The sequence below is a fragment of the Scyliorhinus torazame genome, chromosome 4 (genome assembly GCF_047496885.1).
Source record: "Scyliorhinus torazame isolate Kashiwa2021f chromosome 4, sScyTor2.1, whole genome shotgun sequence".
Taxonomy (NCBI): domain Eukaryota; kingdom Metazoa; phylum Chordata; class Chondrichthyes; order Carcharhiniformes; family Scyliorhinidae; genus Scyliorhinus; species Scyliorhinus torazame.
In genome coordinates, this window is record NC_092710.1 from 192,189,856 (window position 1) to 192,213,873 (window position 24,018).

Consider the following 24,018-nt stretch of genomic DNA (forward strand, 5'->3'; position numbering starts at 1 on the left):
ACTCTTCACTCCTCTTCACGCTTCACTCCTCTTCACTCTTCACTCTTCACTCCTCTTCACTCTTCACTCTTCACTCTTCACTCATCTTCACTCTTCACTCTTCACTCGTCTTCACTCTTCACTCTTCTTCACTCTTCTTCACTCTTCACTCTTCTTCACTCTTCACTCGTCTTCACTCTTCACTCGTCTTCACTCTTCACTCTTCACTCTTCACCCGTCTTCACTCTTCACTCTTCTTCACTCTTCTTCACTCTTCACTCTTCTTCACTCTTCACTCTTCACACGTCTTCACTCTTCACTCTTCACTCTTCACTCTTCACGCTTCACTCCTCTTCACTCTTCACTCTTCACTCTTCACTCGTCTTCACTCTTCACTCCTCTTCACGCTTCACTCCTCTTCACTCTTCACTCTTCACTCCTCTTCACTCTTCACTCTTCACTCTTCACTCATCTTCACTCTTCACTCTTCACTCGTCTTCCCTCTTCACTCTTCTTCACTCTTCTTCACTCTTCACTCTTCTTCACTCTTCACTCGTCTTCACTCTTCACTCGTCTTCACTCTTCACTCTTCACTCTTCACCCGTCTTCACTCTTCACTCTTCTTCACTCTTCTTCACTCTTCTTCACTCTTCTTCACTCTTCACTCTTCACTCGTCTTCACTCTTCACTCGTCTTCACTCTTCACTCGTCTTCACTCTTCACTCTTCACTCGTCTTCACTCTTCACTCATCTTCACTCTTCACTCGTCTACACTGTTCTTCACTCTTCACTCTTCACTCGTCTTCACTCTTCACTCGTCTTCACTCTTCACTCTTCACTCGTCTTCACTCTTCACTGGTCTTCGCTCTTCACTCTTCACTCGTCTTCACTCTTCACTCGTCTTCACTCGTCTTCACGCTTCACTCTTCACTCGTCTTCACTCGTCTTCACTCTTCTTCACTCTTCACTCTTCACTCGTCTTCACTCTTCACTCTTCACTCGTCTTCACTCTTCACACTTCACTCTTCACACTTCACTCTTCTTCACTCTTCACTCTTCACTCGTCTTCACTCTTCAATCTTCACTCGTCTTCACTCTTCACTCATCTTCACTCTTCACTCTTCACTCTTAACTCATCTTCACTCTTCACTCTTCACTCGTCTTCACTCTTCACTCTTCACTCGTCTTCACTCTTCACTCTTCACTCGTCTTCACTCTTCACTCTTCACTCTCACTCTTCACTCGTCTTCACTCTTCACTCTTCACTCGTCTTCACTCTTCACTCGTCTTCACTCTTCACTCGTCTTCACTCTTCACTCTTCACTCTTCACTCATCTTCACTCTTCACTCTTCACTCGTCTTCACTCTTCACTCTTCACTCGTCTTCACTCTTCACTCTTCACTCTTCACTCTTCACTCGTCTTCATTCTTCACTCTTCACTCTTCACTCTCACTCTTCACGCGTCTTCACTCTTCACTCCTCTTCACTCGTCTTCACTCTTCACTCTTCACTCTTCACTCTTTTCTCTTCACTCGTCTTCACTCGTCTTCACTCTTCACTCTTCACTCGTCTTCACTCGTCTTCACTCTTCACTCTTCACTCCTCACTCGTTTTCACGCGTCTTCACTGTTCACTCTTCACTCCTCACGCGATTTCACTCACTCATTTTCACTCTTCACTCTTCACTCGTCTTCACTCTTCACTCTTCACTCTTCTTCACTCTTCACTCGTCTTCACACTTCACTCTTCACTCGTCTTCACTCTTCACTCTTCACTCGTCTTCACTCTTCACTCTTCACTCTTCACTCCTCACTCACTCCTCACTCTTCACTCTTCACTCCTCACTCGTTGTCACTCTTCACTCTTCACTCGTCTTCACTCTTCACTCTTCACTCGTCTTCACTCTTCATTCTTCACTCATCTTCACTCTTCTCTCTTCACTCGTCTTCACTCTTCACTCTTCACTCGTCTTCACTCTTCACTCGTTTTCACTCTTTACTCTTCACTCCTCACTCGTTTTCACTCTTCACTCTTCACTCGTCTTCACTCTTCACTCTTCACTCTTCACTCTTCACTCGTCTTCTCTCTTCACTCCTCACTCTTCACTCTTCACTCTTCACTCTACTCCCTTCACTCCTCACTCGTTTTCACTCTTCACTCTTCACTCTTCACTCGTCTTCACTCTTCACACGTCTTCACTCTTCACTCTTCACTCGTCTTCACTCTTCACTCTTCACTCTTCACTCATCTTCACTCCTCTTCACTCTTCACTCCTCACTCATCTTCACTCTTCACTCTTCACTCTTCACTTGTCTTCACTCTTCACTCTTCACTCGTCTTCACTCTTCACTCTTCACTCTTCACTCCTCACTCGTCTTCACTCTTCACTCTTCACTCTTCACTCCTCACTCTTCACTCCTCACTCGTCTTCACTCTTCACTTTTCACTCGTCTTCACTCTTCACTCGTCTTCACTCTTCACTCATCTTTCTTTTCACTCTTCACTCGTCTTCACTCTTCACTCTTCACTCGTCTTCACTCTTCACTCTTCACTCTTCACTCCTCTTCACTTTTCACTCTTTACTCGTCTTCACTCTTCACTCATCTTCACTCTTCACTCGTCTTCACTCGTCTTCACTCTTCACTCTTCACTCTTCATGCTTCACTCCTCTTCACTCCTCTTCACTCTTCACTCTTCACTCGTCTTCACTCTTCACTCCTCTTCACGCTTCACTCCTCTTCACTCTTCACTCTTCACTCCTCTTCACTCTTCACTCCTCTTCACTCTTCACTCGTCTTCACTCTTCACTCTTCTTCACTCTTCACTCTTCTTCACTCTTCTTCACTCTTCACTCTTCTTCACTCTTCACTCTTCTTCACTCTTCACTCTTCACTCTTCACTCGTCTTCACTCTTCGCTCGTCTTCACTCTTCACTCTTCACTCGTCTTCACTCTTCACTCTTCACTCTTCACCCTCTTCACTCTTCACTCTTCTTCACTCTTCTTCACTCTTCACTCTTCTTCACTCTTCACTCTTCACTCTTCACTCGTCTTCACTCTTCACTCTTCACTCTTCTTCACTCTTCACTCGTCTTCACACTTCACTCTTCACTCGTCTTCACTCTTCACTCTTCACTCGTCTTCACTCTTCACTCTTCACTCCTCACTCACTCCTCACTCTTCACTCTTCACTCCTCACTCATTGTCACTCTTCACTCTTCACTCTTCACTCGTCTTCACTCTTCACTCTTCATTCTTCACTCGTCTTCACTCTTCTCTCTTCACTCGTCTTCACTCTTCACTCGTCTTCACTCTTCACTCGTCTTCACTCTTCACTCTTCACTCATCACTCTTCACACATCTTCACTCTTCACTCTTCACTCGTCTTCATTCTTCACGCTTCACTCTTCACTCCTCACTCTTAACTCCTCACTCCTCACTCATCATCACACCTCTTCACTCTTGACTCCTCACTCGTCATCACTCCTCTTCACTCTTCACTCCTCACTCGTCTTCACTCTTCACTCTTCACTCTTCACTCCTCTTCACTCTTCACTCGTCTTCACTCTTCACTCATCTTCACTCTTCACTCTTCACTCGTCTTCACTCTTCACTCGTCTTCACTCTTCACTCTTCACTCGTCTTCACTCTTCACTCTTCACTCGTCTTCACTCGTCTTCACTCTTCACTCTTCACTCTTCACTCATCTTCACTCTTCACTCGTCTTCACTCTTCACTCTTCACTCTTCACTCGTCTTTCTCTTCACTCTTCACTCATCTTCACTCTTCACTCTTCACTCTTCACTCGTCTTCACTCTTCACTCGTATTCACTCTTCACTCGTCTTCACTCGTCTTCACTCTTCACTCTTCACTCTTCACTCTTCACGCTTCACTCCTCTTCACTCTTCACTCTTCACTCTTCACTCGTCTTCACTCTTCACTCCTCTTCACGCTTCACTCCTCTTCACTCTTCACTCCTCTTCACTCTTCACTCTTCACTCTTCACTCATCTTCACTCTTCACTCTTCACTCGTCTTCACTCTTCACTCTTCTTCACTCTTCTTCACTCTTCACTCTTCTTCACTCTTCACTCGTCTTCACTCTTCACTCGTCTTCACTCTTCACTCTTCACTCTTCACCCGTCTTCACTCTTCACTCTTCTTCACTCTTCTTCACTCTTCACTCTTCTTCACTCTTCACTCTTCACACGTCTTCACTCTTCACTCTTCACTCTTCACTCTTCACGCTTCACTCCTCTTCACTCTTCACTCTTCACTCTTCACTCGTCTTCACTCTTCACTCCTCTTCACGCTTCACTCCTCTTCACTCTTCACTCTTCACTCCTCTTCACTCTTCACTCTTCACTCTTCACTCATCTTCACTCTTCACTCTTCACTCGTCTTCACTCTTCACTCTTCTTCACTCTTCTTCACTCTTCACTCTTCTTCACTCTTCACTCGTCTTCACTCTTCACTCGTCTTCACTCTTCACTCTTCACCCGTCTTCACTCTTCACTCTTCTTCACTCTTCTTCACTCTTCACTCTTCTTCACTCTTCACTCTTCACTCGTCTTCACTCTTCACTCGTCTTCACTCTTCACTCGTATTCACTCTTCACTCTTCACTCGTCTTCACTCTTCACTCGTCTTCACTCTTCACTCGTCTACACAGTTCTTCACTCTTCACTCTTCACTCGTCTTCACTCTTCACTCTTCACTCGTCTTCACTCTTCACTCTTCACTCGTCTTCACTCTTCACTCTTCACTCGTCTTCACTCTTCACTCTTCACTCTTCACTCATCTTCACTCCTCTTCACTCTTCACTCCTCACTCAACTTCACTCTTCACTCTTCACTCTTCACTCGTCTTCACTCTTCACTCTTCACTCGTCTTCACTCTTCACTCTTCACTCTTCACTCCTCACTCGTCTTCACTCTTCACTCTTCACTCCTCACTCTTCACTCCTCACTCGTCTTCACTCTTCACTTTTCACTCGTTTTCACTCTTCACTCGTCTTCACTCGTCTTCACTCTTCACTCATCTTTCTCTTCACTCTTCACTCGTCTTCACTCTTCACTCTTCACTCGTCTTCACTCTTCACTCTTCACTCTTCACTCCTCTTCACTCTTCACTCTTCACTCGTCTTCACTCTTCACTCGTCTTCACTCTTCACTCGTCTTCACTCGTCTTCACTCTTCACTCTTCATGCTTCACTCCTCTTCACTCCTCTTCACTCTTCACTCCTCACTCGTCTTCACTCTTCACTTTTCACTCGTCTTCACTCTTCACTCGTCTTCACTCTTCACTCATCTTTCTTTTCACTCTTCACTCGTCTTCACTCTTCACTCTTCACTCGTCTTCACTCTTCACTCTTCACTCTTCACTCCTCTTCACTCTTCACTCTTCACTCGTCTTCACTCTTCACTCATCTTCACTCTTCACTCGTCTTCACTCGTCTTCACTCTTCACTCTTCACTCTTCATGCTTCACTCCTCTTCACTCCTCTTCACTCTTCACTCTTCACTCGTCTTCACTCTTCACTCCTCTTCACGCTTCACTCCTCTTCACTCTTCACTCTTCACTCCTCTTCACTCTTCACTCCTCTTCACTCTTCACTCGTCTTCACTCTTCACTCTTCTTCACTCTTCACTCTTCTTCACTCTTCTTCACTCTTCACTCTTCTTCACTCTTCACTCTTCACTCTTCACTCGTCTTCACTCTTCGCTCGTCTTCACTCTTCACTCTTCACTCGTCTTCACTCTTCACTCTTCACTCTTCACCCTCTTCACTCTTCACTCTTCTTCACTCTTCTTCACTCTTCACTCTTCTTCACTCTTCACTCTTCACTCTTCTTCACTCTTCACTCGTCTTCACACTTCACTCTTCACTCGTCTTCACTCTTCACTCTTCACTCTTCTTCACTCTTCACTCGTCTTCACACTTCACTCTTCACTCGTCTTCACTCTTCACTCGTCTTCACTCTTCACTCTTCACTCTTCACTCCTCACTCACTCCTCACTCTTCACTCTTCACTCCTCACTCGTTGTCACTCTTCACTCTTCACTCGTCTTCACTCTTCACTCTTCACTCTTCATTCGTCTTCACTCTTCATTCTTCACTCGTCTTCACTCTTCTCTCTTCACTCGTCTTCACTCTTCACTCTTCACTCGTCTTCACTCTTCACTCGTCTTCACTCTTCACTCTTCACTCATCACTCTTCACACATCTTCACTCTTCACTCTTCACTCGTCTTCATTCTTCACGCTTCACTCTTCACTCCTCACTCTTAACTCCTCACTCCTCACTCCTCACTCATCATCACACCTCTTCACTCTTGACTCCTCACTCGTCATCACTCCTCTTCACTCTTCACTCCTCACTCGTCTTCACTCTTCACTCTACACTCTTCACTCCTCTTCACTCTTCACTCATCTTCACTCTTCACTCATCTTCACTCTTCACTCTTCACTCGTCTTCACTCTTCACTCCTCACTCAACTTCACTCTTCACTCTTCACTCTTCACTCGTCTTCACTCTTCACTCTTCACTCGTCTTCACTCTTCACTCTTCACTCTTCACTCCTCACTCGTCTTCACACTTCACTCTTCACTCCTCACTCTTCACTCCTCACTCGTCTTCACTCTTCACTTTTCACTCGTTTTCACACTTCACTCGTCTTCACTCGTCTTCACTCTTCACTCGTCTTTCTCTTCACTCTTCACTCGTCTTCACTCTTCACTCTTCACTCGTCTTCAGTCTTCACTCTTCACTCTTCACTCCTCTTCACTCTTCACTCTTCACTCGTCTTCACTCTTCACTCGTCTTCACTCTTCACTCGTCTTCACTCGTCTTCACTCTTCACTCTTCATGCTTCACTCCTCTTCACTCCTCTTCACTCTTCACTCTTCACTCATCTTCACTCTTCACTACTCTTCACGCTTCACTCCTCTTCACTCTTCACTCTTCACTCCTCTTCACTCTTCACTCCTCTTCACTCTTCACTCGTCTTCACTCTTCACTCTTCTTCACTCTTCACTCTTCTTCACTCTTCACTCTTCTTCACTCTTCACTCTTCTTCACTCTTCACTCTTCACTCGTCTTCACTCTTCACTCGTCTTCACTCTTCACTCTTCACTCGTCTTCACTCTTCACTCTTCACTCGTCTTCACTCTTCACTCTTCTTCACTCTTCACTCTTCACTCTTCACTCTACACTCGTCTTCACTCTACACTCGTCTTCAATCTTCACTCTTCACTCGTCTTCACTCTTCACTCATCTTCACTCTTCACTCCTCTTCACTCTTCACTCTTCACTCCTCTTCACTCTTCACTCGTCTTCACTCTTCACTCGTCTTCACTCTTCACTCGTCTACACTGTTCTTCACTCTTCACTCTTCACTCGTCTTCACTCTTCACTCGTCTTCACTCTTCACTCTTCACTCGTCTTCACTCTTCATTCGTCTTCACTCTTCATTCTTCACTCGTCTTCACTCTTCTCTCTTCACTCGTCTTCACTCTTCACTCTTCACTCGTCTTCACTCTTCACTCGTCTTCACTCTTCACTCTTCACTCATCACTCTTCACACATCTTCACTCTTCACTCTTCACTCGTCTTCATTCTTCACGCTTCACTCTTCACTCCTCACTCTTAACTCCTCACTCCTCACTCCTCACTCATCATCACACCTCTTCACTCTTGACTCCTCACTCGTCATCACTCCTCTTCACTCTTCACTCCTCACTCGTCTTCACTCTTCACTCTACACTCTTCACTCCTCTTCACTCTTCACTCATCTTCACTCTTCACTCATCTTCACTCTTCACTCTTCACTCGTCTTCACTCTTCACTCCTCACTCAACTTCACTCTTCACTCTTCACTCTTCACTCGTCTTCACTCTTCACTCTTCACTCGTCTTCACTCTTCACTCTTCACTCTTCACTCCTCACTCGTCTTCACACTTCACTCTTCACTCCTCACTCTTCACTCCTCACTCGTCTTCACTCTTCACTTTTCACTCGTTTTCACACTTCACTCGTCTTCACTCGTCTTCACTCTTCACTCGTCTTTCTCTTCACTCTTCACTCGTCTTCACTCTTCACTCTTCACTCGTCTTCAGTCTTCACTCTTCACTCTTCACTCCTCTTCACTCTTCACTCTTCACTCGTCTTCACTCTTCACTCGTCTTCACTCTTCACTCGTCTTCACTCGTCTTCACTCTTCACTCTTCATGCTTCACTCCTCTTCACTCCTCTTCACTCTTCACTCTTCACTCATCTTCACTCTTCACTACTCTTCACGCTTCACTCCTCTTCACTCTTCACTCTTCACTCCTCTTCACTCTTCACTCCTCTTCACTCTTCACTCGTCTTCACTCTTCACTCTTCTTCACTCTTCACTCTTCTTCACTCTTCACTCTTCTTCACTCTTCACTCTTCTTCACTCTTCACTCTTCACTCGTCTTCACTCTTCACTCGTCTTCACTCTTCACTCTTCACTCGTCTTCACTCTTCACTCTTCACTCGTCTTCACTCTTCACTCTTCTTCACTCTTCACTCTTCACTCTTCACTCTACACTCGTCTTCACTCTACACTCGTCTTCAATCTTCACTCTTCACTCGTCTTCACTCTTCACTCATCTTCACTCTTCACTCCTCTTCACTCTTCACTCTTCACTCCTCTTCACTCTTCACTCGTCTTCACTCTTCACTCGTCTTCACTCTTCACTCGTCTACACTGTTCTTCACTCTTCACTCTTCACTCGTCTTCACTCTTCACTCGTCTTCACTCTTCACTCTTCACTCGTCTTCACTCTTCACTCGTCTTCGCTCTTCACTCTTCACTCGTCTTCACTCTTCACTCGTCTTCACTCGTCTTCACTCTTCACTCGTCTTCACTCGTCTTCACTCTTCTTCACTCTTCACTCTTCACTCGTCTTCACTCTTCACTCTTCACTCGTCTTCACTCTTCACACTTCACTCTTCACACTTCACTCTTCTTCACTCTTCACTCTTCACTCGTCTTCACTCTTCAATCTTCACTCATCTTCACTCTTCACTCATCTTCACTCTTCACTCTTCACTCTTAACTCATCTTCACTCTTCACTCTTCACTCGTCTTCACTCTTCACTCTTCACTCGTCTTCACTCTTCACTCTTCACTCGTCTTCACTCTTCACTCTTCACTCTTCACACTCACTCTTCACTCGTCTTCACTCTTCACTCGTCTTCACTCGTCTTCACTCTTCACTCTTCACTCTTCACTCTTTTCTCTTCACTCATCTTCACTCGTCTTCACTCTTCACTCGTCTTCACTCTTCACTCGTCTTCACTCTTCACTCTTCACTCGTCTTCACTCTTCACTCTTCACTCTTCACTCTTCACTCATCTTCACTCTTCACTCTTCACTCGTCTTCACTCTTCACTCTTCACTCGTCTTCACTCTTCACTCTTCACTCTTCACTCTTCACTCGTCTTCATTCTTCACTCTTCACTCTTCACTCTCACTCTTCACGCGTCTTCACTCTTCACTCGTCTTCACTCGTCTTCACTCTTCACTCTTCACTCTTCACTCTTTTCTCTTCACTCGTCTTCACTCGTCTTCACTCTTCACTCTTCACTCGTCTTCACTCGTCTTCACTCTTCACTCTTCACTCCTCACTCGTTTTCACGCGTCTTCACTGTTCACTCTTCACTCCTCACGCGATTTCACTCACTCATTTTCACTCTTCACTCTTCACTCGTCTTCACTCTTCACTCTTCACTCTTCTTCACTCTTCACTCGTCTTCACACTTCACTCTTCACTCGTCTTCACTCTTCACTCTTCACTCGTCTTCACTCTTCACTCTTCACTCTTCACTCCTCACTCACTCCTCACTCTTCACTCCTCACTCGTTGTCACTCTTCACTCTTCACTCGTCTTCACTCTTCACTCTTCATTCGTCTTCACTCTTCATTCTTCACTCATCTTCACTCTTCTCTCTTCACTCGTCTTCACTCTTCACTCTTCACTCGTCTTCACTCTTCACTCGTTTTCACTCTTTACTCTTCACTCCTCACTCGTTTTCACTCTTCACTCTTCACTCGTCTTCACTCTTCACTCTTCACTCTTCACTCGTCTTCTCTCTTCACTCCTCACTCTTCACTCTTCACTCTTCACTCTACTCTCTTCACTCCTCACTCGTTTTCACTCTTCACTCTTCACTCTTCACTCTTCACTCGTCTTCACTCTTCACTCGTCTTCACTCTTCACTCTTCACTCGTCTTCACTCTTCACTCTTCACTCTTCACTCATCTTCACTCCTCTTCACTCTTCACTCCTCACTCATCTTCACTCTTCACTCTTCACTCTTCACTCGTCTTCACTCTTCACTCTTCACTCGTCTTCACTCTTCACTCTTCACTCTTCACTCCTCACTCGTCTTCACTCTTCACTCTTCACTCGTCTTCACTCTTCACTCGTCTTCACTCTTCACTCATCTTTCTTTTCACTCTTCACTCATCTTCACTCTTCACTCTTCACTCGTCTTCACTTTTCACTCTTCACTCTTCACTCCTCTTCACTCTTCAGTCGTCTTCACTCTTCACTCATCTTCACTCTTCACTCGTCTTCACTCGTCTTCACTCTTCACTCTTCACTCTTCACTCTTCATGCTTCACTCCTCTTCACTCCTCTTCACTCTTCACTCTTCACTCGTCTTCACTCTTCACTCCTCTTCACGCTTCACTCCTCTTCACTCTTCACTCTTCACTCCTCTTCACTCTTCACTCCTCTTCACTCTTCACTCGTCTTCACTCTTCACTCTTCTTCACTCTTCACTCTTCTTCACTCTTCTTCACTCTTCACTCTTCTTCACTCTTCACTCTTCTTCACTCTTCACTCTTCACTCTTCACTCATCTTCACTCTTCGCTCGTCTTCACTCTTCACTCTTCACTCGTCTTCACTCTTCACTCTTCACTCTTCACCCTCTTCACTCTTCACTCTTCTTCACTCTTCTTCACTCTTCACTCTTCTTCACTCTTCACTCTTCACTCGTCTTCACTCTTCACTCTTCACTCTTCTTCACTCTTCACTCGTCTTCACACTTCACTCTTCACTCGTCTTCACTCTTCACTCTTCACTCGTCTTCACTCTTCACTCTTCACTCTTCACTCCTCACTCACTCCTCACTCTTCACTCTTCACTCCTCACTCGTTGTCACTCTTCACTCTTCACTCGTCTTCACTCTTCACTCTTCACTCTTCACTCCTCACTCACTCCTCACTCTTCACTCTTCACTCCTCACTCGTTGTCACTCTTCACTCTTCACTCGTCTTCACTCTTCACTCTTCACTCGTCTTCACTCTTCACTCGTTTTCACTCTTTACTCTTCACTCCTCACTCGTTTTCACTCTTCACTCTTCACTCTACTCTCTTCACTCCTCACTCGTTTTCACTCTTCACTCTTCACTCTTCACTCGTCTTCACTCTTCACTCGTCTTCACTCTTCACTCTTCACTCTTCACTCTTCACTCGTCTTCTCTCTTCACTCCTCACTCTTCACTCTTCACTCTTCACTCTACTCTCTTCACTCCTCACTCGTTTTCACTCTTCACTCTTCACTCTTCACTCTTCACTCGTCTTCACTCTTCACTCGTCTTCACTCTTCACTCTTCACTCGTCTTCACTCATCACTCTTCACTCTTCACTCTTCACTCATCTTCACTACTCTTCACTCTTCACTCCTCACTCATCTTCACTCTTCACTCGTCACTCTTCACTCGTCTTCACTCTTCACTCTTCACTCGTCTTCACTCTTCACTCTTCACTCTTCACTCCTCACTCGTCTTCACTCTTCACTCTTCACTCCTCACTCGTCACTCCTCACTCGTCTTCACTCTTCACTTTTCACTCGTCTTCACTCTTCACTCGTCTTCACTCTTCACTCATCTTTCTTTTCACTCTTCACTCGTCTTCACTCTTCACTCTTCACTCGTCTTCACTCTTCACTCTTCACTCTTCACTGCTCTTCACTCTTCACTCTTCACTCGTCTTCACTCTTCACTCATCTTCACTCTTCACTCGTCTTCACTCGTCTTCACTCTTCACTCTTCACTCTTCACTCTTCATGCTTCACTCCTCTTCACTCCTCTTCACTCTTCACTCTTCACTCATCTTCACTCTTCACTCCTCTTCACGCTTCACTCCTCTTCACTCTTCACTCCTCTTCACTCTTCACTCCTCTTCACTCTTCACTCGTCTTCACTCTTCACTCTTCTTCACTCTTCACTCTTCTTCACTCTTCTTCACTCTTCACTCTTCTTCACTCTTCACTCTTCTTCACTCTTCACTCTTCACTCATCTTCACTCTTCGCTCGTCTTCACTCTTCACTCTTCACTCGTCTTCACTCTTCACTCTTCACTCTTCACCCTCTTCACTCTTCACTCTTCTTCACTCTTCTTCACTCTTCACTCTTCTTCACTCTTCACTCTTCACTCGTCTTCACTCTTCACTCTTCACTCTTCTTCACTCTTCACTCGTCTTCACGCTTCACTCTTCACTCGTCTTCACTCTTCACTCTTCACTCGTCTTCACTCTTCACTCTTCACTCTTCACTCCTCACTCACTCCTCACTCTTCACTCTTCACTCCTCACTCGTTGTCACTCTTCACTCTTCACTCTTCACTCGTCTTCACTCTTCACTCTTCACTCTTCATTCGTCTTCACTCTTCATTCTTCACTCGTCTTCACTCTTCTCTCTTCACTCGTCTTCACTCTTCACTCTTCACTCGTCTTCATTCTTCACGCTTCACTCTTCACTCCTCACTCTTAACTCCTCACTCCTCACTCCTCACTCATCATCACACCTCTTCACTCTTGACTCCTCACTCATCATCACTCCTCTTCACTCTTCACTCCTCACTCGTCTTCACTCTTCACACTTCACTCTTCACTCCTCTTCACTCTTCACTCGTCTTCACTCTTCACTCATCTTCACTCTTCACTCTTCACTCGTCTTCACTCTTCACTCGTCTTCACTCTTCACTCTTCACTCGTCTTCACCCTTCACTCTTCACTCGTCTTCACTCTTCACTCTTCACTCTTCACTCTTCACTCATCTTCACTCTTCACTCTTCACTCGTCTTTCTCTTCACTCTTCACTCATCTTCACTCTTCACTCTTCACTCTTCACTCTTCACTCGTCTTCACTCTTCACTCGTCTTCACTCTTCACTCGTCTTCACTCGTCTTCACTCTTCACTCTTCACTCTTCACTCTTCACGCTTCACTCCTCTTCACTCTTCACTCTTCACTCTTCACTCGTCTTCACTCTTCACTCCTCTTCACGCTTCACTCCTCTTCACTCTTCACTCTTCACTCTTCACTCTTCACTCATCTTCACTCTTCACTCTTCACTCGTCTTCACTCTTCACTCTTCTTCACTCTTCTTCACTCTTCACTCTTCTTCACTCTTCACTCGTCTTCACTCTTCACTCGTCTTCACTCTTCACTCTTCACTCTTCACCCGTCTTCACTCTTCACTCTTCTTCACTCTTCTTCACTCTTCACTCATCTTCACTCTTCACTCTTCACTCGTCTTCACTCTTCACTCTTCACTCTTCACGCTTCACTCCTCTTCACTCTTCACTCTTCACTCTTCACTCATCTTCACTCTTCACTCCTCTTCACTCTTCACTCGTCTTCACTCTTCACTCCTCACTCTTCACTCTTCACTCTACTCTCTTCACTCCTCACTCGTTTTCACTCTTCACTCTTCACTCGTCTTCACTCTTCACTCTTCACTCGTCTTCACTCTTCACTCTTCACTCGTCTTCACTCTTCACTCTTCACTCTTCACTCATCTTCACTCCTCTTCACTCTTCACTCCTCACTCAACTTCACTCTTCACTCTTCACTCTTCACTCGTCTTCACTCTTCACTCTTCACTCGTCTTCACTCTTCACTCTTCACTCCTCACTCGTCTTCACTCTTCACTCTTCACTCCTCACTCTTCACTCCTCACTCGTCTTCACTCTTCACTTTTCACTCGTTTTCACTCTTCACTCGTCTTCACTCGTCTTCACTCTTCACTCATCTTTCTCTTCACTCTTCACTCGTCTTCACTCTTCACTCTTCACTCGTCTTCACTCTTCACTCTTCACTCTTCACTCCTCTTCACTCTTCACTCTTCACTCGTCTTCACTCTTCACTCGTCTTCACTCTTCACTCGTCTTCACTCGTCTTCACTCTTCACTCTTCACTCTTCATGCTTCACTCCTCTTCACTCCTCTTCACTCTTCACTCTTCACTCATCTTCACTCTTCACTACTCTTCACGCTTCACTCCTCTTCACTCTTCACTCTTCACTCCTCTTCACTCTTCACTCCTCTTCACTCGTCTTCACTCTTCACTCTTCTTCACTCTTCACTCTTCTTCACTCTTCTTCACTCTTCACTCTTCTTCACTCTTCACTCTTCTTCACTCTTCACTCTTCACTCATCTTCACTCTTCACTCGTCTTCACTCTTCACTCTTCACTCGTCTTCACTCTTCACTCTTCACTCTTCTTCACTCTTCACTCTTCACTCTTCACTCTACACTCGTCTTCACTCTACACTCGTCTTCAATCTTCACTCTTCACTCGTCTTCACTCTTCACTCGTCTTCACTCTTCACTCTTCACTCCTCTTCACTCTTCACTCTTCACTCCTCTTCACTCTTCACTCGTCTTCACTCTTCACTCGTCTTCACTCGTCTTCACTCTTCACTCGTCTACACTGTTCTTCACTCTTCACTCGTCTTCACTCTTCACTCGTCTTCACTCTTCACTCGTCTTCGCTCTTCACTCTTCACTCGTCTTCACTCTTCACTCGTCTTCACTCGTCTTCACTCTTCACTCGTCTTCACTCTTCTTCACTCTTCACTCGTCTTCACTCTTCACTCTTCACTCGTCTTCACTCTTCACACTTCACTCTTCACACTTCACTCTTCTTCACTCTTCACTCTTCACTCGCCTTCACTCTTCAATCTTCACTCGTCTTCACTCTTCACTCATCTTCACTCTTCACTCTTCACTCTTCACTCTTAACTCATCTTCACTCTTCACTCTTCACTCGTCTTCACTCTTCACTCGTCTTCACTCTTCACTCTTCACTCGTCTTCACTCTTCACTCTTCACTCTTCACTCTCACTCTTCACTCGTCTTCACTCTTCACTCGTCTTCACTCGTCTTCACTCTTCACTCTTCACTCTTCACTCTTTTCTCTTCACTCATCTTCACTCGTCTTCACTCTTCACTCTTCACTCGTCTTCACTCTTCACTCTTCACTCGTCTTCACTCTTCACTCTTCACTCTTCACTCATCTTCACTCTTCACTCTTCACTCGTCTTCACTCTTCACTCTTCACTCGTCTTCACTCTTCACTCTTCACTCTTCACTCTTCACTCGTCTTCATTCTTCACTCTTCACTCTTCACTCTCACTCTTCACGCGTCTTCACTCTTCACTCGTCTTCACTCGTCTTCACTCTTCACTCTTCACTCTTTTCTCTTCACTCGTCTTCACTCGTCTTCACTCTTCACTCTTCACTTGTCTTCACTCATCTTCACTCTTCACTCTTCACTCCTCACTCGTTTTCACGCGTCTTCACTGTTCACTCTTCACTCCTCACGCGATTTCACTCACTCATTTTCACTCTTCACTCGTCTTCACTCTTCACTCTTCACTCTTCTTCACTCTTCACTCGTCTTCACACTTCACTCTTCACTCGTCTTCACTCTTCACTCTTCACTCGTCTTCACTCTTCACTCTTCACTCTTCACTCCTCACTCACTCCTCACTCTTCACTCTTCACTCCTCACTCGTTGTCACTCTTCACTCTTCACTCGTCTTCACTCTTCACTCTTCACTCGTCTTCACTCTTCACTCTTCACTCTTCACTCCTCACTCACTCCTCACTCTTCACTCTTCACTCCTCACTCGTTGTCACTCTTCACTCTTCACTCGTCTTCACTCTTCACTCTTCATTCGTCTTCACTCTTCATTCTTCACTCATCTTCACTCTTCTCTCTTCACTCGTCTTCACTCTTCACTCTTCACTCGTCTTCACTCTTCACTCGTTTTCACTCTTTACTCTTCACTCCTCACTCGTTTTCACTCTTCACTCTTCACTCGTCTTCACTCTTCACTCTTCACTCTTCACTCTTCACTCGTCTTCTCTCTTCACTCCTCACTCTTCACTCTTCACTCTTCACTCTACTCTCTTCACTCCTCACTCGTTTTCACTCTTCACTCTTCACTCTTCACTCTTCACTCGTCTTCACTCTTCACTCGTCTTCACTCTTCACTCTTCACTCGTCTTCACTCTTCACTCTTCACTCTTCACTCTTCACTCATCTTCACTCCTCTTCACTCTTCACTCCTCACTCATCTTCACTCTTCACTCTTCACTCTTCACTCGTCTTCACTCTTCACTCTTCACTCGTCTTCACTCTTCACTCTTCACTCCTCACTCGTCTTCACTCTTCACTCTTCACTCTTCACTCCTCACTCTTCACTCCTCACTCGTCTTCACTCTTCACTTTTCACTCGTCTTCACTCTTCACTCGTCTTCACTCTTCACTCATCTTTCTTTTCACTCTTCACTCGTCTTCACTCTTCACTCTTCACTCGTCTTCACTCTTCACTCTTCACTCTTCACTCCTCTTCACTCTTCACTCTTCACTCGTCTTCACTCTTCACTCATCTTCACTCTTCACTCGTCTTCACTCGTCTTCACTCTTCACTCTTCACTCTTCATGCTTCACTCCTCTTCACTCCTCTTCACTCTTCACTCTTCACTCGTCTTCACTCTTCACTCCTCTTCACGCTTCACTCCTCTTCACTCTTCACTCTTCACTCCTCTTCACTATTCTCTCCTCTTCACTCTTCACTCGTCTTCACTCTTCACTCTTCTTCACTCTTCACTCTTCTTCACTCTTCTTCACTCTTCACTCTTCTTCACTCTTCACTCTTCTTCACTCTTCACTCTTCACTCTTCACTCGTCTTCACTCTTCGCTCGTCTTCACTCTTCACTCTTCACTCGTCTTCACTCTTCACTCTTCACTCTTCACCCTCTTCACTCTTCACTCTTCTTCACTCTTCTTCACTCTTCACTCTTCTTCACTCTTCACTCTTCACTCTTCACTCGTCTTCACTCTTCACTCTTCACTCTTCTTCACTCTTCACTCGTCTTCACACTTCACTCTTCACTCGTCTTCACTCTTCACTCTTCACTCGTCTTCACTCTTCACTCTTCACTCTTCACTCCTCACTCACTCCTCACTCTTCACTCTTCACTCCTCACTCGTTGTCACTCTTCACTCTTCACTCGTCTTCACTCTTCACTCTTCACTCTTCATTCGTCTTCACTCTTCATTCTTCACTCGTCTTCACTCTTCTCTCTTCACTCGTCTTCACTCTTCACTCTTCACTCGTCTTCACTCTTCACTCGTCTTCACTCTTCACTCTTCACTCGTCACTCTTCACACATCTTCACTCTTCACTCTTCACTCGTCTTCATTCTTCACGCTTCACTCTTCACTCCTCACTCTTAACTCCTCACTCCTCACTCCTCACTCATCATCACACCTCTTCACTCTTGACTCCTCACTCGTCATCACTCCTCTTCACTCTTCACTCCTCACTCGTCTTCACTCTTCACTCTTCACTCTTCACTCCTCTTCACTCTTCACTCGTCTTCACTCTTCACTCATCTTCACTCTTCACTCTTCACTCGTCTTCACTCTTCACTCGTCTTCACTCTTCACTCTTCACTCGTCTTCACTCTTCACTCTTCACTCGTCTTCACTCGTCTTCACTCTTCACTCTTCACTCTTCACTCATCTTCACTCTTCACTCGTCTTCACTCTTCACTCGTCTTCACTCTTCACTCTTCACTCGTCTTTCTCTTCACTCTTCACTCATCTTCACTCTTCACTCTTCACTCTTCACTCGTCTTCACTCTTCACTCGTCTTCACTCTTCACTCGTCTTCACTCGTCTTCACTCTTCACTCTTCACTCTTCACTCTTCACGCTTCACTCCTCTTCACTCTTCACTCTTCACTCTTCACTCGTCTTCACTCTTCACTCCTCTTCACGCTTCACTCCTCTTCACTCTTCACTCTTCACTCCTCTTCACTCTTCACTCTTCACTCTTCACTCATCTTCACTCTTCACTCTTCACTCGTCTTCACTCTTCACTCTTCTTCACTCTTCTTCACTCTTCACTCTTCTTCACTCTTCACTCGTCTTCACTCTTCACTCGTCTTCACTCTTCACTCTTCACTCTTCACCCGTCTTCACTCTTCACTCTTCTTCACTCTTCTTCACTCTTCACTCTTCTTCACTCTTCACTCTTCACACGTCTTCACTCTTCACTCTTCACTCTTCACTCTTCACGCTTCACTCCTCTTCACTCTTCACTCTTCACTCTTCACTCGTCTTCACTCTTCACTCCTCTTCACGCTTCACTCCTCTTCACTCTTCACTCTTCACTCCTCTTCACTCTTCACTCTTCACTCTTCACTCATCTTCACTCTTCACTCTTCACTCGTCTTCCCTCTTCACTCTTCTTCACTCTTCTTCACTCTTCACTCTTCTTCACTCTTCACTCGTCTTCACTCTTCACTCGTCTTCACTCTTCACTCTTCACTCTTCACCCGTCTTCACTCTTCACTCTTCTTCACTCTTCTTCACTCTTCTTCACTCTTCTTCACTCTTCACTCTTCACTCGTCTTCACTCTTCACTCGTCTTCACTCTTCACTCGTCTTCACTCTTCACTCTTCACTCGTCTTCACTCTTCACTCATCTTCACTCTTCACTCGTCTACACTGTTCTTCACTCTTCACTCTTCACTCGTCTTCACTCTTCACTCGTCTTCACTCTTCACTCTTCACTGGTCTTCACTCTTCACTGGTCTTCGCTCTTCACTCTTCACTCGTCTTCACTCTTCACTCGTCTTCACTCGTCTTCACGCTTCACTCTTCACTCGTCTTCACTCTTCTTCACTCTTCACTCTTCACTCGTCTTCACTCTTCACTCTTCACTCGTCTTCACTCTTCACACTTCACTCTTCACACTTCACTCTTCTTCACTCTTCACTCTTCACTCGTCTTCACTCTTCAATCTTCACTCGTCTTCACTCTTCACTCATCTTCACTCTTCACTCTTCACTCGTCTTCACTCTTCACTCTTCACTCGTCTTCACTCTTCACTCTTCACTCGTCTTCACTCTTCACTCTTCACTCTCACTCTTCACTCGTCTTCACTCTTCACTCTTCACTCGTCTTCACTCTTCACTCGTCTTCACTCTTCACTCTTCACTCGTCTTCACTCTTCACTCTTCACTCTTCACTCATCTTCACTCTTCACTCTTCACTCGTCTTCACTCTTCACTCTTCACTCGTCTTCACTCTTCACTCTTCACTCTTCACTCTTCACTCGTCTTCATTCTTCACTCTTCACTCTCACTCTTCACGCGTCTTCACTCTTCACTCGTCTTCACTCGTCTTCACTCTTCACTCTTCACTCTTCACTCTTTTCTCTTCACTCGTCTTCACTCGTCTTCACTCTTCACTCTTCACTCGTCTTCACTCGTCTTCACTCTTCACTCTTCACTCCTCACTCGTTTTCACGCGTCTTCACTGTTCACTCTTCACTCCTCACGCGATTTCACTCACTCATTTTCACTCTTCACTCTTCACTCGTCTTCACTCTTCACTCTTCACTCTTCTTCACTCTTCACTCGTCTTCACACTTCACTCTTCACTCGTCTTCACTCTTCACTCTTCACTCGTCTTCACTCTTCACTCTTCACTCTTCACTCCTCACTCACTCCTCACTCTTCACTCTTCACTCCTCACTCGTTGTCACTCTTCACTCTTCACTCGTCTTCACTCTTCACTCTTCACTCGTCTTCACTCTTCATTCTTCACTCATCTTCACTCTTCTCTCTTCACTCGTCTTCACTCTTCACTCTTCACTCGTCTTCACTCTTCACTCGTTTTCACTCTTTACTCTTCACTCCTCACTCGTTTTCACTCTTCACTCTTCACTCGTCTTCACTCTTCACTCTTCACTCTTCACTCTTCACTCGTCTTCTCTCTTCACTCCTCACTCTTCACTCTTCACTCTTCACTCTACTCTCTTCACTCCTCACTCGTTTTCACTCTTCACTCTTCACTCTTCACTCGTCTTCACTCTTCACACGTCTTCACTCTTCACTCTTCACTCGTCTTCACTCTTCACTCTTCACTCTTCACTCTTCACTCATCTTCACTCCTCTTCACTCTTCACTCCTCACTCATCTTCACTCTTCACTCTTCACTCTTCACTTGTCTTCACTCTTCACTCTTCACTCGTCTTCACTCTTCACTCTTCACTCTTCACTCCTCACTCGTCTTCACTCTTCACTCTTCACTCTTCACTCCTCACTCTTCACTCCTCACTCGTCTTCACTCTTCACTTTTCACTCGTCTTCACTCTTCACTCGTCTTCACTCTTCACTCATCTTTCTTTTCACTCTTCACTCGTCTTCACTCTTCACTCTTCACTCGTCTTCACTCTTCACTCTTCACTCTTCACTCCTCTTCACTTTTCACTCTTTACTCGTCTTCACTCTTCACTCATCTTCACTCTTCACTCGTCTTCACTCGTCTTCACTCTTCACTCTTCACTCTTCATGCTTCACTCCTCTTCACTCCTCTTCACTCTTCACTCTTCACTCGTCTTCACTCTTCACTCCTCTTCACGCTTCACTCCTCTTCACTCTTCACTCTTCACTCCTCTTCACTCTTCACTCCTCTTCACTCTTCACTCGTCTTCACTCTTCACTCTTCTTCACTCTTCACTCTTCTTCACTCTTCTTCACTCTTCTTCACTCTTCACTCTTCTTCACTCTTCACTCTTCACTCTTCACTCGTCTTCACTCTTCGCTCGTCTTCACTCTTCACTCTTCACTCGTCTTCACTCTTCACTCTTCACTCTTCACCCTCTTCACTCTTCACTCTTCTTCACTCTTCTTCACTCTTCACTCTTCTTCACTCTTCACTCTTCACTCTTCACTCGTCTTCACTCTTCACTCTTCACTCTTCTTCACTCTTCACTCGTCTTCACACTTCACTCTTCACTCGTCTTCACTCTTCACTCTTCACTCGTCTTCACTCTTCACTCTTCACTCCTCACTCACTCCTCACTCTTCACTCTTCACTCCTCACTCATTGTCACTCTTCACTCTTCACTCTTCACTCGTCTTCACTCTTCACTCTTCATTCTTCACTCGTCTTCACTCTTCTCTCTTCACTCGTCTTCACTCTTCACTCGTCTTCACTCTTCACTCGTCTTCACTCTTCACTCTTCACTCATCACTCTTCACACATCTTCACTCTTCACTCTTCACTCGTCTTCATTCTTCACGCTTCACTCTTCACTCCTCACTCTTAACTCCTCACTCCTCACTCATCATCACACCTCTTCACTCTTGACTCCTCACTCGTCATCACTCCTCTTCACTCTTCACTCCTCACTCGTCTTCACTCTTCACTCTTCACTCTTCACTCCTCTTCACTCTTCACTCGTCTTCACTCTTCACTCATCTTCACTCTTCACTCTTCACTCGTCTTCACTCTTCACTCGTCTTCACTCTTCACTCTTCACTCGTCTTCACTCTTCACTCTTCACTCGTCTTCACTCGTCTTCACTCTTCACTCTTCACTCTTCACTCATCTTCACTCTTCACTCGTCTTCACTCTTCACTCTTCACTCTTCACTCGTCTTTCTCTTCACTCTTCACTCATCTTCACTCTTCACTCTTCACTCTTCACTCGTCTTCACTCTTCACTCGTATTCACTCTTCACTCGTCTTCACTCGTCTTCACTCTTCACTCTTCACTCTTCACTCTTCACGCTTCACTCCTCTTCACTCTTCACTCTTCACTCTTCACTCGTCTTCACTCTTCACTCCTCTTCACGCTTCACTCCTCTTCACTCTTCACTCCTCTTCACTCTTCACTCTTCACTCTTCACTCATCTTCACTCTTCACTCTTCACTCGTCTTCACTCTTCACTCTTCTTCACTCTTCTTCACTCTTCACTCTTCTTCACTCTTCACTCGTCTTCACTCTTCACTCGTCTTCACTCTTCACTCTTCACTCTTCACCCGTCTTCACTCTTCACTCTTCTTCACTCTTCTTCACTCTTCACTCTTCTTCACTCTTCACTCTTCACACGTCTTCACTCTTCACTCTTCACTCTTCACTCTTCACGCTTCACTCCTCTTCACTCTTCACTCTTCACTCTTCACTCGTCTTCACTCTTCACTCCTCTTCACGCTTCACTCCTCTTCACTCTTCACTCTTCACTCCTCTTCACTCTTCACTATTCACTCTTCACTCATCTTCACTCTTCACTCTTCACTCGTCTTCACTCTTCACTCTTCTTCACTCTTCTTCACTCTTCACTCTTCTTCACTCTTCACTCGTCTTCACTCTTCACTCGTCTTCACTCTTCACTCTTCACCCGTCTTCACTCTTCACTCTTCTTCACTCTTCTTCACTCTTCACTCTTCTTCACTCTTCACTCTTCACTCGTCTTCACTCTTCACTCGTCTTCACTCTTCACTCGTCTTCACTCTTCACTCTTCACTCGTCTTCACTCTTCACTCGTCTTCACTCTTCACTCGTCTACACAGTTCTTCACTCTTCACTCTTCACTCGTCTTCACTCTTCACTCGTCTTCACTCTTCACTCTTCACTCGTCTTCACTCTTCACTCGTCTTCGCTCTTCACTCTTCACTCGTCTTCACTCTTCACTCGTCTTCACTCGTCTTCACGCTTCACTCTTCACTCGTCTTCACTCGTCTTCACTCTTCTTCACTCTTCACTCGTATTCACTCTTCACTCTTCACTCGTCTTCACTCTTCACACTTCACTCTTCACACTTCACTCTTCTTCACTCTTCACTCTTCACTCGTCTTCACTCTTCAATCTTCACTCGTCTTCACTCTTCACTCATCTTCACTCTTCACTCTTCACTCTTCACTCTTAACTCATCTTCACTCTTCACTCTTCACTCATCTTCACTCTTCACTCTTCACTCGTCTTCACTCTTCACTCTTCACTCGTCTTCACTCTTCACTCTTCACTCTCACTCTTCACTCGTCTTCACTCTTCACTCGTCTTCACTCGTCTTCACTCTTCACTCTTCACTCTTCACTCTTTTCTCTTCACTCATCTTCACTCGTCTTCACTCTTCACTCTTCACTCGTCTTCACTCTTCACTCGTCTTCACTCTTCACTCTTCACTCGTCTTCACTCTTCACTCTTCACTCTTCACTCATCTTCACTCTTCACTCTTCACTCGTCTTCACTCTTCACTCTTCACTCGTCTTCACTCTTCACTCTTCACTCTTCACTCGTCTTCATTCTTCACTCTTCACTCTTCACTCTCACTCTTCACGCGTCTTCACTCTTCACTCGTCTTCACTCGTCTTCACTCTTCACTCTTCACTCTTCACTCTTTTCTCTTCACTCGTCTTCACTCGTCTTCACTCTTCACTCGTCTTCACTCGTCTTCACTCTTCACTCTTCACTCCTCACTCGTTTTCACGCGTCTTCACTGTTCACTCTTCACTCCTCACGCGATTTCACTCACTCGTTTTCACTCTTCACTCTTCACTCGTCTTCACTCTTCACTCTTCACTCTTCTTCACTCTTCACTCGTCTTCACACTTCACTCTTCACTCGTCTTCACTCTTCACTCTTCACTCGTCTTCACTCTTCACTCTTCACTCTTCACTCCTCACTCACTCCTCACTCTTCACTCGTCACTCCTCACTCGTTGTCACTCTTCACTCTTCACTCGTCTTCACTCTTCACTCTTCATTCGTCTTCACTCTTCATTCTTCACTCATCTTCACTCTTCTCTCTTCACTCGTCTTCACTCTTCACTCTTCACTCGTCTTCACTCTTCACTCGTTATCACTCTTTACTCTTCACTCCTCACTCGTTTTCACTCTTCACTCTT